This window comes from Heptranchias perlo, unplaced genomic scaffold (genome assembly GCF_035084215.1).
Source record: "Heptranchias perlo isolate sHepPer1 unplaced genomic scaffold, sHepPer1.hap1 HAP1_SCAFFOLD_275, whole genome shotgun sequence".
Classification (NCBI taxonomy): Eukaryota; Metazoa; Chordata; class Chondrichthyes; order Hexanchiformes; family Hexanchidae; genus Heptranchias; species Heptranchias perlo.
In genome coordinates, this window is record NW_027139287.1 from 369,572 (window position 1) to 385,748 (window position 16,177).

The 16,177-nt window shown below is 42.3% G+C and overlaps 1 non-coding gene across 1 annotated transcript; it reads left to right on the top strand.

Annotated features, from left to right (window-relative positions):
- The first annotated feature begins 11,746 nt into the window (after positions 1-11,746).
- Positions 11,747-11,840, top strand: trnay-gua (transfer RNA tyrosine (anticodon GUA)). Its single transcript has 2 exons — positions 11,747-11,783; positions 11,805-11,840. It is a non-coding gene; the product is annotated as a tRNA-Tyr (tRNA).
- Positions 11,841-16,177: the final 4,337 nt, after the last annotated feature.

Consider the following 16,177-nt stretch of genomic DNA (forward strand, 5'->3'; position numbering starts at 1 on the left):
CAGGACAGACAGCAGGGAATATTGGAGGAAATAACACAATGTAGGGATAAAATGGATTAATTCAGGACAGACAGGGGGGATTATTGGAGGAAATAACACAGTGTAGGGATAAAATGGATTAATTCAGGACAGACAGCAGGGAATATTGGAGGAAATAACAGTGTAGGGATAAAATGGATTAATTCAGGACAGACAGCAGGGAATATTGGAGGAAATAACACAGTGTAGGGATAAAATGGATTAATTCAGGACAGACAGGGGGGATTATTGGAGGAAATAACACAGTGTCGGGATAAAATGGATTAATTCAGGACAGACAGCAGGGAATATTGGAGGAAATAACACAGTGTAGGGATAAAATGGATTAATTCAGGACAGACAGCAGGGAATATTGGAGGAAATAACACAGTGTAGGGATAAAATGGATTAATTCAGGACAGACAGCAGGGAATATTGGAGGAAATAACACAGTGTAGGGATAAAATGGATTAATTCAGGACAGACAGCAGGGATTATTGGAGGAAATAACACAGTGTAGGGATAAAATGGATTAATTCAGGACAGACAGCAGGGATTATTGGAGGAAATAACACAGTGTAGGGATAAAATGGATTAATTCAGGACAGACAGCAGGGAATATTGGAGGAAATAACACAGTGTAGGGATAAAATGGATTAATTCAGGACAGACAGCAGGGAATATTGGAGGGAATAACACAGTGTAGGGATAAAATGGATTAATTCAGGACAGACAGCAGGGATTATTGGAGGAAATAACCCAGTGTAGGGATAAAATGGATTAATTCAGGACAGACAGCAGGGAATATTGGAGGGAATAACACAGTGTAGGGATAAAATGGATTAATTCAGGACAGACAGCAGGGATTATTGGAGGAAATAACACAGTGTAGGGAAAAAATGGATTAATTCAGGACAGACAGCAGGGAATATTGGAGGAAATAACACAGTGTAGGGATAAAATGGATTAATTCAGGACAGACAGCAGGGATTATTGGAGGGAATAACACAGTGTAGGGATAAAATGGATTAATTCAGGACAGACAGCAGGGAATATTGGAGGAAATAACACAGTGTAGGGATAAAATGGATTAATTCAGGACAGACAGCAGGGAATATTGGAGGAAATAACACAGTGTAGGGATAAAATGGATTAATTCAGGACAGACAGCAGGGAATATTGGAGGAAATAACACAGTGTAGGGATAAAATGGATTAATTCAGGACAGACAGCAGGGATTATTGGAGGAAATAACACAGTGTAGGGATAAAATGGATTAATTCAGGACAGACAGCAGGGATTATTGGAGGAAATAACACAGTGTAGGGATAAAATGGATTAATTCAGGACAGACAGCAGGGATTATTGGAGGAAATAACACAGTGTAGGGATAAAATGGATTAATTCAGGACAGACAGCAGGGATTATTGGAGGAAATAACCCAGTGTAGGGATAAAATGGATTAATTCAGGACAGACAGCAGGGAATATTGGAGGGAATAACACAGTGTAGGGATAAAATGGATTAATTCAGGACAGACAGCAGGGATTATTGGAGGAAATAACACAGTGTAGGGAAAAAATGGATTAATTCAGGACAGACAGCAGGGAATATTGGAGGAAATAACACAGTGTAGGGATAAAATGGATTAATTCAGGACAGACAGCAGGGATTATTGGAGGGAATAACACAGTGTAGGGATAAAATGGATTAATTCAGGACAGACAGCAGGGAATATTGGAGGAAATAACACAGTGTAGGGATAAAATGGATTAATTCAGGACAGACAGCAGGGAATATTGGAGGAAATAACACAGTGTAGGGATAAAATGGATTAATTCAGGACAGACAGCAGGGATTATTGGAGGAAATAACCCAGTGTAGGGATAAAATGGATTAATTCAGGACAGACAGCAGGGAATATTGGAGGGAATAACACAGTGTAGGGATAAAATGGATTAATTCAGGACAGACAGCAGGGATTATTGGAGGAAATAACACAGTGTAGGGAAAAAATGGATTAATTCAGGACAGACAGCAGGGAATATTGGAGGAAATAACACAGTGTAGGGATAAAATGGATTAATTCAGGACAGACAGCAGGGATTATTGGAGGGAATAACACAGTGTAGGGATAAAATGGATTAATTCAGGACAGACAGCAGGGAATATTGGAGGAAATAACACAGTGTAGGGATAAAATGGATTAATTCAGGACAGACAGCAGGGAATATTGGAGGAAATAACACAGTGTAGGGATAAAATGGATTAATTCAGGACAGACAGCAGGGATTATTGGAGGAAATAACACAGTGTAGGGATAAAATGGATTAATTCAGGACAGACAGCAGGGATTATTGGAGGAAATAACCCAGTGTAGGGATAAAATGGATTAATTCAGGACAGACAGCAGGGAATATTGGAGGGAATAACACAGTGTAGGGATAAAATGGATTAATTCAGGACAGACAGCAGGGATTATTGGAGGAAATAACACAGTGTAGGGAAAAAATGGATTAATTCAGGACAGACAGCAGGGAATATTGGAGGAAATAACACAGTGTAGGGATAAAATGGATTAATTCAGGACAGACAGCAGGGATTATTGGAGGGAATAACACAGTGTAGGGATAAAATGGATTAATTCAGGACAGACAGCAGGGATTATTGGAGGGAATAACACAGTGTAGGGATAAAATGGATTAATTCAGGACAGACAGCAGGGATTATTGGAGGGAATAACACAGTGTAGGGATAAAATGGATTAATTCAGGACAGACAGCAGGGAATATTGGAGGGAATAACACAGTGTAGGGATAAAATGGATTAATTCAGGACAGACAGCAGGGAATATTGGAGGAAATAACACAGTGTAGGGATAAAATGGATTAATTCAGGACAGACAGCAGGGAATATTGGAGGGAATAACACAGTGTAGGGATAAAATGGATTAATTCAGGACAGACAGCAGGGATTATTGGAGGGAATAACACAGTGTAGGGATAAAATGGATTAATTCAGGACAGACAGCAGGGAATATTCGAGGAAATAACACAGTGTAGGGATAAAATGGATTAATTCAGGACAGACAGCAGGGATTATTGGAGGAAATAACACAGTGCAGGGATAAAATGGATTAATTCAGGACAGACAGCAGGGATTATTGGAGGAAATAACACAGTGCAGGGATAAAATGGATTAATTCAGGACAGACAGCAGGGATTATTGGAGGAAATAACACAGTGCAGGGATAAAATGGATTAATTCAGGACAGACAGCAGGGAATATTGGAGGGAATAACACAGTGTAGGGATAAAATGGATTAATTCAGGACAGACAGCAGGGATTATTGGAGGAAATAACACAGTGTAGGGATAAAATGGATTAATTCAGGACAGACAGCAGGGAATATTGGAGGAAATAACACAGTGTAGGGATAAAATGGATTAATTCAGGACAGACAGCAGGGATTATTGGAGGGAATAACACAGTGTAGGGATAAAATGGATTAATTCAGGACAGACAGCAGGGAATATTGGAGGGAATAACACAGTGTAGGGATAAAATGGATTAATTCAGGACAGACAGCAGGGAATATTGGAGGGAATAACACAGTGTAGGGATAAAATGGATTAATTCAGGACAGACAGCAGGGAATATTGGAGGGAATAACACAGTGTAGGGATAAAATGGATTAATTCAGGACAGACAGCAGGGAATATTGGAGGGAATAACACAGTGTAGGGATAAAATGGATTAATTCAGGACAGACAGCAGGGAATATTGGAGGGAATAACACAGTGTAGGGATAAAATGGATTAATTCAGGACAGACAGCAGGGATTATTGGAGGGAATAACACAGTGTAGGGATAAAATGGATTAATTCAGGACAGACAGCAGGGATTATTGGAGGAAATAACACAGTGTAGGGATAAAATGGATTAATTCAGGACAGACAGCAGGGATTATTGGAGGAAATAACACAGTGTAGGGATAAAATGGATTAATTCAGGACAGACAGCAGGGATTATTGGAGGAAATAACACAGTGTAGGGATAAAATGGATTAATTCAGGACAGACAGCAGGGAATATTGGAGGAAATAACACAGTGTAGGGATAAAATGGATTAATTCAGGACAGACAGCAGGGATTATTGGAGGGAATAACACAGTGTAGGGATAAAATGGATTAATTCAGGACAGACAGCAGGGAATATTGGAGGGAATAACACAGTGTAGGGATAAAATGGATTAATTCAGGACAGACAGCAGGGATTATTGGAGGAAATAACACAGTGTAGGGATAAAATGGATTAATTCAGGACAGACAGCAGGGATTATTGGAGGGAATAACACAGTGTAGGGATAAAATGGATTAATTCAGGACAGACAGCAGGGATTATTGGAGGAAATAACACAGTGTAGGGATAAAATGGATTAATTCAGGACAGACAGCAGGGATTATTGGAGGGAATAACACAGTGTAGGGATAAAATGGATTAATTCAGGACAGACAGCAGGGATTATTGGAGGGAATAACACAGTGTAGGGATAAAATGGATTAATTCAGGACAGACAGCAGGGATTATTGGAGGAAATAACACAGTGTAGGGATAAAATGGATTAATTCAGGACAGACAGCAGGGAATATTGGAGGGAATAACACAGTGTAGGGATAAAATGGATTAATTCAGGACAGACAGCAGGGATTATTGGAGGGAATAACACAGTGTAGGGATAAAATGGATTAATTCAGGACAGACAGCAGGGATTATTGGAGGAAATAACACAGTGTAGGGATAAAATGGATTAATTCAGGACAGACAGCAGGGATTATTGGAGGGAATATCACAGTGTAGGGATAAAATGGATTAATTCAGGACAGACAGCAGGGAATATTGGAGGAAATAACAGTGTAGGGATAAAATGGATTAATTCAGGACAGACAGCAGGGATTATTGGAGGGAATAACACAGTGTAGGGATAAAATGGATTAATTCAGGACAGACAGCAGGGATTATTGGAGGAAATAACACAGTGTAGGGATAAAATGGATTAATTCAGGACAGACAGCAGGGATTATTGGAGGGAATAACACAGTGTAGGGATAAAATGGATTAATTCAGGACAGACAGGGGGGATTATTGGAGGAAATAACACAGTGTAGGGATAAAATGGATTAATTCAGGACAGACAGCGGGGATTATTGGAGGAAATAACACAGTGTAGGGATAAAATGGATTAATTCAGGACAGACAGCAGGGAATATTGGAGGGAATAACACAGTGTAGGGATAAAATGGATTAATTCAGGACAGACAGCAGGGATTATTGGAGGAAATAACACAGTGTAGGGATAAAATGGATTAATTCAGGACAGACAGCAGGGATTATTGGAGGAAATAACACAGTGTAGGGATAAAATGGATTAATTCAGGTCAGACAGCAGGGAATATTGGAGGAAATAACACAGTGTAGGGATAAAATGGATTAATTCAGGACAGACAGCAGGGAATATTGGAGGAAATAACACAGTGTAGGGATAAAATGGATTAATTCAGGACAGACAGCAGGGAATATTGGAGGGAATAACACAGTGTAGGGATAAAATGGATTAATTCAGGACAGACAGGGGGGATTATTGGAGGAAATAACACAGTGTAGGGATAAAATGGATTAATTCAGGACAGACAGCAGGGAATATTGGAGGAAATAACACAGTGTAGGGATAAAATGGATTAATTCAGGACAGACAGCAGGGAATATTGGAGGAAATAACACAGTGTAGGGATAAAATGGATTAATTCAGGACAGACAGCAGGGAATATTGGAGGAAATAACACAGTGTAGGGATAAAATGGATTAATTCAGGACAGACAGGGGGGATTATTGGAGGAAATAACACAGTGTAGGGATAAAATGGATTAATTCAGGACAGACAGCAGGGAATATTGGAGGAAATAACACAGTGTAGGGATAAAATGGATTAATTCAGGACAGACAGCAGGGAATATTGGAGGAAATAACACAGTGTAGGGATAAAATGGATTAATTCAGGACAGACAGCAGGGAATATTGGAGGAAATAACACAGTGTAGGGATAAAATGGATTAATTCAGGACAGACAGCAGGGATTATTGGAGGAAATAACACAGTGTAGGGATAAAATGGATTAATTCAGGACAGACAGCAGGGAATATTGGAGGAAATAACACAGTGTAGGGATAAAATGGATTAATTCAGGACAGACAGCAGGGATTATTGGAGGAAATAACACAGTGTAGGGATAAAATGGATTAATTCAGGACAGACAGCAGGGAATATTGGAGGAAATAACACAGTGTAGGGATAAAATGGATTAATTCAGGACAGACAGCAGGGATTATTGGAGGAAATAACACAGTGTGGGGATAAAATGGATTAATTCAGGACAGACAGCAGGAATTATTGGAGGAAATAACCCAGTGTAGGGATAAAATGGATTAATTCAGGACAGACAGCAGGGAATATTGGAGGAAATAACACAGTGTAGGGATAAAATGGATTAATTCAGGACAGACAGCAGGGATTATTGGAGGAAATAACACAGTGTAGGGATAAAATGGATTAATTCAGGACAGACAGCAGGAATTATTGGAGGAAATAACCCAGTGTAGGGATAAAATGGATTAATTCAGGACAGACAGCAGGGAATATTGGAGGAAATAACACAGTGTAGGGATAAAATGGATTAATTCAGGACAGACAGCAGGGATTATTGGAGGAAATAACACAGTGTAGGGATAAAATGGATTAATTCAGGACAGACAGCAGGGATTATTGGAGGAAATAACACAGTGTAGGGATAAAATGGATTAATTCAGGACAGACAGCAGGGAATATTGGAGGAAATAACACAGTGTAGGGATAAAATGGATTAATTCAGGACAGACAGCAGGGATTATTGGAGGACATAACCCAGTGTAGGGATAAAATGGATTAATTCAGGACAGACAGCAGGGATTATTGGAGGAAATAACACAGTGTAGGGATAAAATGGATTAATTCAGGACAGACAGCAGGGATTATTGGAGGAAATAACACAGTGTAGGGATAAAATGGATTAATTCAGGACAGACAGCAGGGATTATTGGAGGGAATAACACAGTGTAGGGATAAAATGGATTAATTCAGGACAGACAGCAGGGATTATTGGAGGAAATAACACAGTGTAGGGATAAAATAGATTAATTCAGGACAGACAGCAGGGATTATTGGAGGAAATAACAGTGCAGTGATAAAATGGATTAATTCAGGCCAGACAGCAGGGATTATTGGAGGAAATAACACAGTGTAGGGATAAAATGGATTAATTCAGGACAGACAGCAGGGATTATTGGAGGAAATAACACAGTGTAGGGATAAAATGGATTAATTCAGGACAGACAGCAGGGATTATTGGAGGAAATAACAGTGTAGTGATAAAATGGATTAATTCAGGACAGACAGCAGGGATTATTGGAGGAAATAACACAGTGTAGGGATAAAATGGATTAATTCAGGACAGACAGCAGGGATTATTGGAGGAAATAACAGTGTAGGGATAAAATGGATTAATTCAGGACAGACAGCAGGGATTATTGGAGGAAATAACAGTGTAGGGATAAAATGGATTAATTCAGGACAGACAGCAGGGATTATTGGAGGAAATAACACAGTGTAGGGATAAAATGGAGTAATTCAGGACAGACAGCAGGGATTATTGGAGGAAATAACACAGTGTAGGGATAAAATGGATTAATTCAGGACAGACAGCAGGGATTATTGGAGGAAATAACAGTGTAGGGATAAAATGGATTAATTCAGGACAGACAGCAGGGATTATTGGAGGAAATAACAGTGTAGGGATAAAATGGATTAATTCAGGACAGACAGCAGGGATTATTGGAGGAAATAACATAGTGTAGGGATAAAATGGATTAATTCAGGACAGACAGCAGGGATTATTAGAGGAAATAACACAGTGTAGGGATAAAATGGATTAATTCAGGACAGACAGCAGGGATTATTGGAGGGAATAACACAGTGTAGGGATAAAATGGATTAATTCAGGACAGACAGCAGGGATTATTGGAGGAAATAACACAGTGTAGGGATAAAATGGATTAATTCAGGACAGACAGCAGGGATTATTGTTGGAAATAACACAGTGTAGGGATAAAATGGATTAATTCAGGACAGACAGCAGGGATTATTGGAGGAAATAACACAGTGTAGGGATTAAATGCAATTGATGTTGTGAAGATGGATTGTTAAAAAGTGTTTGATAAGATGCCGGACAGGAGGCTTGTTGATCAGATTAAAGCTCACGGTGTTACAGGGAATGGGTCAGTGTGGATGGGAAGTTTGATAAAGGGCAGAGTATTGGTTCATGGATGTTTTTCAGACTGTGGGGATGTAAACAGTGGTGTCCCCCAGGGGCAGTGTTGGGACCATTGCTCTTCTCAATACAGAGCAATGACCTGGGCTTGGGTACAAGGGCATAAGATCAACATTTCCTGACAACACCAAGATTGGGAGCATTAAGAACTGTGAAGAGGAATGTTAGCAACTTCAGTGTGACATTGGAACATTAGGAACAGGAGTCGGCCATTCAGCCCCTCGAGCCTGTTCCACCATTCAGTGCGATTTGTGTCAGTGACTGTGGGGTTGGTTTTTTCAGAGTGGAGGAGATTGGTGTCAGTGACTGTGGGATTGGTTTATATCAGAGTGGAGGTGATTGGTGTCAGTGACTGTGGGATTGGTTTATATCAGTGTGGAGGTGATTGGTGTCAGTGACTGTGGGATTGGTTTATATCAAACAGGAGGAGATTGGTGTCAGTGACTGTGGTTTTTTTTTATATCAGACTGGAGGTGATTGATGTCAGTTTCTTGTTTCAGGAACTGGAATTAACCATTTAGCCCCTGAAGTCCACTCCGCCATTCAATTGGATCAGGACTAATCTGTACCACAACTCCATTTGCTCTTCTTTGCTCCACGTCCCTTTCACCCCTCACACAACACAAATCTATCAATCTCAATATTGAAAATTTCAATCGAGCCCGAGCATCCACAGCCTTTCGGAGAAGTGAGTTTGTAATTTCCACTAACCTTTGTTTGAAAAATTGCCACCTTATTTTGCTCGTAAATGACCGAGCTCTAATTTTAAGATTATCAAGAAGGTGGCAGATGGAGTATAATGTGGGGAAATGTGGAAATTATTCACTTTGGTCGGAAGAATAGAAAAGCAGAATATTTTTTTGAAAAGTGAGAGTCTAAGAAATGTTGGTGTTCAGAGGGATTTGGGTGTCCTTGTACATGGATCACAGAAAGTTAATATGCAGGTGCAGCAAACAATTAGGAAAGCAAATATTATGTTGGCCTTTATTGCAAGTGGGTTGGAGTATAAGAGTGAGGAAGTCTTGCTGCAATTATATTGGGCCTTGGTGAGACCACACCTGGAGCACTGTGTACAGTTTTGGTCTCCTTACCTGAGGAAGGATATACTTGCCTTAGAGGGGGTGCAACGAAGGTTCACTAGATTGATTCCTGGGATGAGAGGGTTGTTGTATGAGGGGAGATTGAGTAGAATGGCCCGATATTCTCTGGATTTTAGAAGAATGAGAGGTGATCTCATTGAAACGTCTAAAATTCTTAGAGGGCTTGACAGGGTTGATGCTGAGAGGAAGTTTCCCCTGGCTGGAGAGTCTAGAACGAGGGGGCACAGTCTCAGGATAAGTGATCGGCCATTTAGGACTGAGATGAGGAAAAATTTCTTCACTCAGAGGGTGGTGAATCTTTGGAATTCTCTACCCCAGAGGGCTGTGGATGCTCAGTCATTGAATATATTCAAGAATGAGATCGAGAGATTTTTGGACACCAAGTGAATCAAGGAATCGGGCAGGAAAGTGGAGTTAAGGTACAAGATCAGCCACGTTCTGACTGAATGGCAGAGCAGGCTCGAGGGGCCGTATGGCCCACTCCTGCTCCGATTTCTTGTGCTCTCTTGTTCTGGATTCCCCCTCCAGAAGAAATCATTTCTCTGTATCTACCTTATTGAATCCCTTTATTATTTTAAACACCTCGATGAGGTCACATCTCAATGTTCCAAACTCAGTGTTATAAAAACCAGGTTTATGCCACCTCTCCTCATAATTTAACCCTTTTAACCACGGCATCATTCTGGTGAATCTGCACTGTACCTTTTCTAAGGCCGATTTATCTCTCCCTCGGTTCGGTGCCCAGTTCTCCAGGTGGGGTCTGACCAAGGTTCATGACAACTGAAGCATCACTTCTGTATTCCAACCCCACTCGAGATAAAGGTCAACATTCAATTAGACTTGTTGATTATTGTCAAGATTTGTAAGGTATTTGCAAAGGATTCGAGGGGATCTTAGAGTTGGGATTTTTCTTTATTCTGTCCACTCAAGGAGTTTGATAACAGACTTACTCCTTTGAATTTAGTGCTGGATTATTGGGCCGTGATGTGTTTACTTGTTTGTATTTTGTTAAATACATTTGCTGAGTGTATTTAAATTTAAGACGAGATTCCCAGGCCTGATGCTCTATTCACACATCGAAGGTGAGAGAGATGCTGTGGGACACACGATAAGTCCAGTAGCTGAAAGTGATTCACAGACTGGGTTTTGTGTTTAGTGATCCCGGGTACATTACTGATACCTTCCCTGGATCCCAAGGCTGGGAGAGGCACTCGGGAAGGACCGGGGAGCTGGGACTTGGCCATGAGAGTAATTGAAGGTATGAGAACTGAAATAATCTGCAGTGAGAAAGGAGAAAAGGCAAAATAATCGGTAATGAGGACATCAATTAGTCTCTTATCTTGAATTCATCAAGTAATTGACCCATTCTGTTTGAAACAAAGTTGATTTATTTGACATCGATCCAGAATATTGAATTTCAGCCCAGTTGTAGCGGTTATTAACATCAGCAGAAACAAATCCCAACTTCCAGAATGAAGTTCTGCTGCTGAAACCCTCATCCGTGCCTTTGTTTACCTCCAGACTCGACTATTCCAATGCTCTCCAGGCCCGGCCTTCCACTTTACACCCTCCGTAAACTTGATCCCACAATCTCCAGATCAATAATCAGTCCCATTATTCATTGTGTCACTGGCCCAGGCTGTGGAGAACACGGAGCAGCTCCCACTCCCACAGCACTGCGGTATGAGCAGGTACCGAGTCAGCCTCAGTCATGAGCACTGGAATCCACGAGTCCGGGTGTGTCAAAGGTGCACGGTGAACAATCACCAAAGTGAAACATTTTTGCCGCTTCCCTTCGATACCTCAGCTGGTCGAGCGACAAGACTGTCGTGGAAAATAAGACAAAGTCATCCTTCCGTCATTTGTTCAATTCCTGCTCGAAGGAGAACGCGTGATTTTGCAATAAGCAGCAATTAGTTCAAGGTCGCTCTCTGAACTTTACAGGCACCTCACAGATTAACATGTTGCCATGAAGGCACAGGACGCCTCTTTTCCTTTCTCAAACCTGAAAACTTTCTGTGTCTGCCCAAACAAGGCTGCTCTGCCTCTGCTTACCAGCAGGGAGCGCTTTTGAGCAGCAATACTTCAAAACACTCAGCTCTCGCTTTCAGGCAAAAGAAGTCTTCGATCAGCACCGGACTCCACGAGTCTGAACGTGTCAACAGGCGCACGGTGAACAATCACCAAAGACAGCACTGTTTATCACTTCCCTTCGATAGCTCAGCTGGTAGAGCGGAGGACTGTAGTGAATAAAACAAAATAAAGTCATCCTTAGGTCGCTGGTTCAATTCCGGCTCGAAGGAGTGAGTGTGATTTTGGAATAAGCAGCAATTACCTCAAGGTCACTCTCTGAACTTCACAGGCAGCTCACAGATTAACATGTTGTCACTCAGGCACAGGACACCTCTTCTCCTTTCCAAAGCCGAAAAGCTTTCTGTGTCTGCCCGAGCACGGCTGTTTCACTCGAGCATTTCCCTCTGCTCACCAGCAGGGAGTGCCTTTGAGCAGCAACACTTCAAATCGCCCTCAATTTCAGGCAAAATGGTCTTCGATCAGTCAGTCAGTCAGGGCTCTCGCTGCTCCTCGAGCTCGGGCGGCTGTTGCTTTCCGGTGACCTCGTCTTCCTTCCGAAGGCTCGGGCTCTTCTCAGCATCATTCATGATTACTGCAGCTTCCCGTTCTGCTGTTCCTCACTTGCTGATGCTCGATACCGCCGATTGGAGCAAAGTATTTAATATATTCAGGGAGCGGCAACGCAAGGCAAGATTTCTCTGCTGGTCTTGGAGCAGCTTGAAGGCGAGTGTGAGGCAGGAACTGTGAGGGGCGATTTACAAACAGCAAACGAGGAATTAGCTCAACTGGTGGAGCGCTCACTTGGCCTGTGAGAAGTAGCGGGATCGTTGATTCTATTCTCCACTCACCGTTTGTCCTGGTGCAATTATACAGAAACAAGAGTGTTGTCAGTGAGTCCATCGCCCATGGACTTCCTAAACTTCACTGTGTGTTTGGGTACAGAGAGATCAAGGGGCAGCAAATCTTTTGATGCGCTGCAGGAAGCAAAAGTTCTTGATTTTGCTGTGCAGCAAAGATGGAAAGATGAGGTGAGAGATGGAAAAAAAGCTTCGTAATCCTTGATGCCTTCTCTGAAGATTGAATTCAGGACCTTCAGATTATGACACTGATGCACTGCTTGCTGCACTGAGAAGGCACTTACCAGGTATGGAGCCAGGCAGCACCACCAAGTAGGACAGCTTGAAAGGTATTGAAGGCCATAAAATTTTGCATTAAAAAATCCAAGCCAGGTAGGAATCGAACCTAATGCATTATCCATTGCACCACTGGCCCAGATTATAACGAATTGGTAGCAGTGGGAGGCAGTGGGCATGGCGGAGGTACTAAATAAATACATTGCATCTGTCTTTCCCAAGGAAGAAGACGCTGCCAGAGTGTCAGTAAAGGAAGATGTTGTAGAGATACTGGATTGGCTCAAAATTCATAAACAGGAGGTACTGGAAAGGCTGGCTGTACTTAAAGTAGATCCGTCATCTGGTCCGGATGGGATGCATCCTCGGTTGCTGAGGGAAGTAACGGTGGAAATTGCAGAGGTACTGGCAAAAAACCTCCAAACATCCTTAGATATGGGGGTGATGCCAGAGGACTGGAGAATTGCAAATGTTACACCCCTGTTCAAGAAAGGGTGAAAGAAAAAATCCAGCAACTACTGACCAGTCAGTTTAACCTCGGTAGTGGAGAAAGTTCGAGCAACGATAATCCGGGACAGAATTAGCAGTCAATTGGACAAGGATTAGGGAAAGCCAGCACGGATTTGTTAAAGGCAAATCGTGTTTAATTAAATTGATACAGTTTTTTGATGAGGCAACAGAGAGTAGATGAGGGCAATGCAGTTAATGTGGTGTGTATGGACTTGGAAAAGGCGTCAGATAAAGTGCCGCATAATGGGTTTGTCATCAAGATTGAAGCCCATGGAATAAAAGGGGCAGTAGCAGCATGGATACAGAATTGGCTAAATAACAGGAAACAGAGTGTAGTGGTGAACGGTTGTTTTTCGGAATGGAGGGAGGTGTACAGTGGTGTTCCCCAGGGGTCGGTGCTGGGACCACTGCTTTCCTTGATATACATTAATGACTTGGACTTGGGGATACAGGGCACAATTTCCAAATTCTTGCTACCAAAATGCTCCACTTCACTGTCATCTGCATTAAAATTCATCGGCCAATTATACACCCATTTTGCAAGTTTATTAATGTATTTTGTATTTGGTCGCAATCTTCATCAATATTATCCAAACTCCACCCCACCCCGCCAATCTGGTGTCATCTGTAAATTTTGAAATTGTACTTCCGATTCCCGAGTCCAATTGGTTGATGTGAATTGTGAACAGTGGTCCCAGAACCAATCCTTGTGGAGCCCCACTTTCCACCTTATACAGTGTGAGTCGCTACAATTAACCCCACTCTCTGTTTTAGAGCAGTCGTCAAGAGAAACTTCTTTACATAGGGAGTAGGCAGTCTGTGGAATTCACTTCCACGGTTAGTGTTTGGGGCACACAGTTCTGTAATGACAAGTGGTCCTCATGTTTTTATCCAAGACAGGCCTCAGCCCAGTCATTTACTCCAAATGTTGGTGCAATAGTTCAAGCTCAGAGGTGCCAGGTATCGGGAGCAGCAGTAGCTGTAAATAAAATCTAAATGTAAGTAAATACCAATACAGTTCATCTTCATCTATTTCTAGTTTAATAACGTTTGCTGAATGTGGCCCAGGCCAAGTGCCAGGATATCGGGTCAGGTTCACCATCGGAAATGAGTTTGACATCCCTGAGATAGACAATGTGAACCGGATTACCCTCATCCACTAACCCAGCAACTTCTTCAAAAAACTCAAGCAAGTTTGTAAGACACCATTTTCTTTCCCAGAAGCCGTGTTGAGTATCTCTAATGGCTCCCTCTCTTTCCCCGTGATCATAAACAGCATCTCTTAGGATCCCTTCAAGCATCTTCCCTCTGATCGAGGTCACACTGATGGGCCTGTCATTCCCCGGCTCTGATTTGTCCCCTTTAATGAAAATGGGAACTACGTGAGCTCCCTTCCAATCTCAGGGGACAATCCCTGACTCTATTGAGCTGTTGAAGATACAGGCAAGGGGCTCACAGAGCACCCGTCCCATCTCTTTAAACACCCGGGGGTGGATATCATCTGGACCTGGAGCACAATGCATTTTGAGAGTTCATATTTTATCCAAAGTGACATCCCATTCTATTTTAATATTTATGATGTTATTGTTGACAGCACATCCCACAGCTGGAATCTGAGCATCATCCACAGGAGTGTAGACTGATGAGAAATAGTCATTCAACAGCTCTGCCATAGCCCGGGAATCTGTCCTGAACTGTCTTTCAGTGGCCCTAAAGCATCTTTAATGGTCTTCTGACTCCTGACGTAGCTGGAGAGACATTTGCTATTATTCTCAGAATTGGGCACCATCTTCTTTTCCAAAGATCTCTGAGCTTCTCCAATGGCTGCTTTTGTCTCCCTCGATTGTGGGTGATATTTGACCCAATTCTCCTGTAAACTGAATTCATCCTGATCCGATCTGGGTTAAATGTAAGACAGTTCGGGGAGTCAGGAATCATTCACCGCTAGACCCACACTGAGAGGTAAAACCCCAGACGGTTCCTCAGTAAGGATTCCTCTGGTACCTCAGCATATCTTTGTCAGCTATCTTACAGTCCACTCCTGGAGGCCCCACTCCCTGAGCCTACAACCTTCAGCAGGGTCAGTGGTGGAGTTCCGCAGTGGGAGTGATCCCAGAGTAACTGTCGGGATCGCCCCCACTCTGTGGATGGTCCGGATCGTGTATTTTTAGTGATCCTGGTGTCTAACACGCACACATCAATAAAACCGGGAATTCTGGAAACACACTGCAGGTCCTTCTTTATTTGGAGATCAAATGACTGTTGTATAATTGTACCAGCAGTTCACAGGCTCCTGGGAACTCCTCCCTCTGCTATTTTAATTCAGACTTTAAATCATTTATTTTAAGTGGGTTTATTTTAAATGAGTCAACGCCTGCCTTAAATGGTAGACTCAGGACTGTCACACAAACAGGTTAAATCTTCATAGAATAATTACCACAGTCAGTTTTAAACTGGACGCCGCACAGTGACTTTTCTGTCTGTGAAGAGAGACGAGAAAGACCAAAGTGCCGTTTGCCCCTCTCAGTGTGGCCCTGAAGGACTGTGTCCAGGCTGAAGTTCTGTTCCCACCGGACGATCCTCCCCCCAGATTGTCCTTTCTGAGCTCCAGTCAGGTGATGCTAAACACTCAGGTGGGAAAGGCCAAAATCTACAACAAGGTGTTTAAAACAAAGCTGATTTATTGAACAGATATCCAGAATATTAAACTCTAGCCCAGTTATAGGGGTTATTAACATCAGGAGAAACAAACCCCAACTGTCAGAATGAACATGGTTCAGTCCTGGATGGGATTAACTGCAGAATCCAACCCCTGCAGTCATATGTGAACTCGCTGGAGTCTCAGCACGTGTGATGACTGAGTGAATCCCTTCCCACACACGGAGCAGGTGAACAGTCTCTCCACAATGTGGGTGAGTTGATGTGTC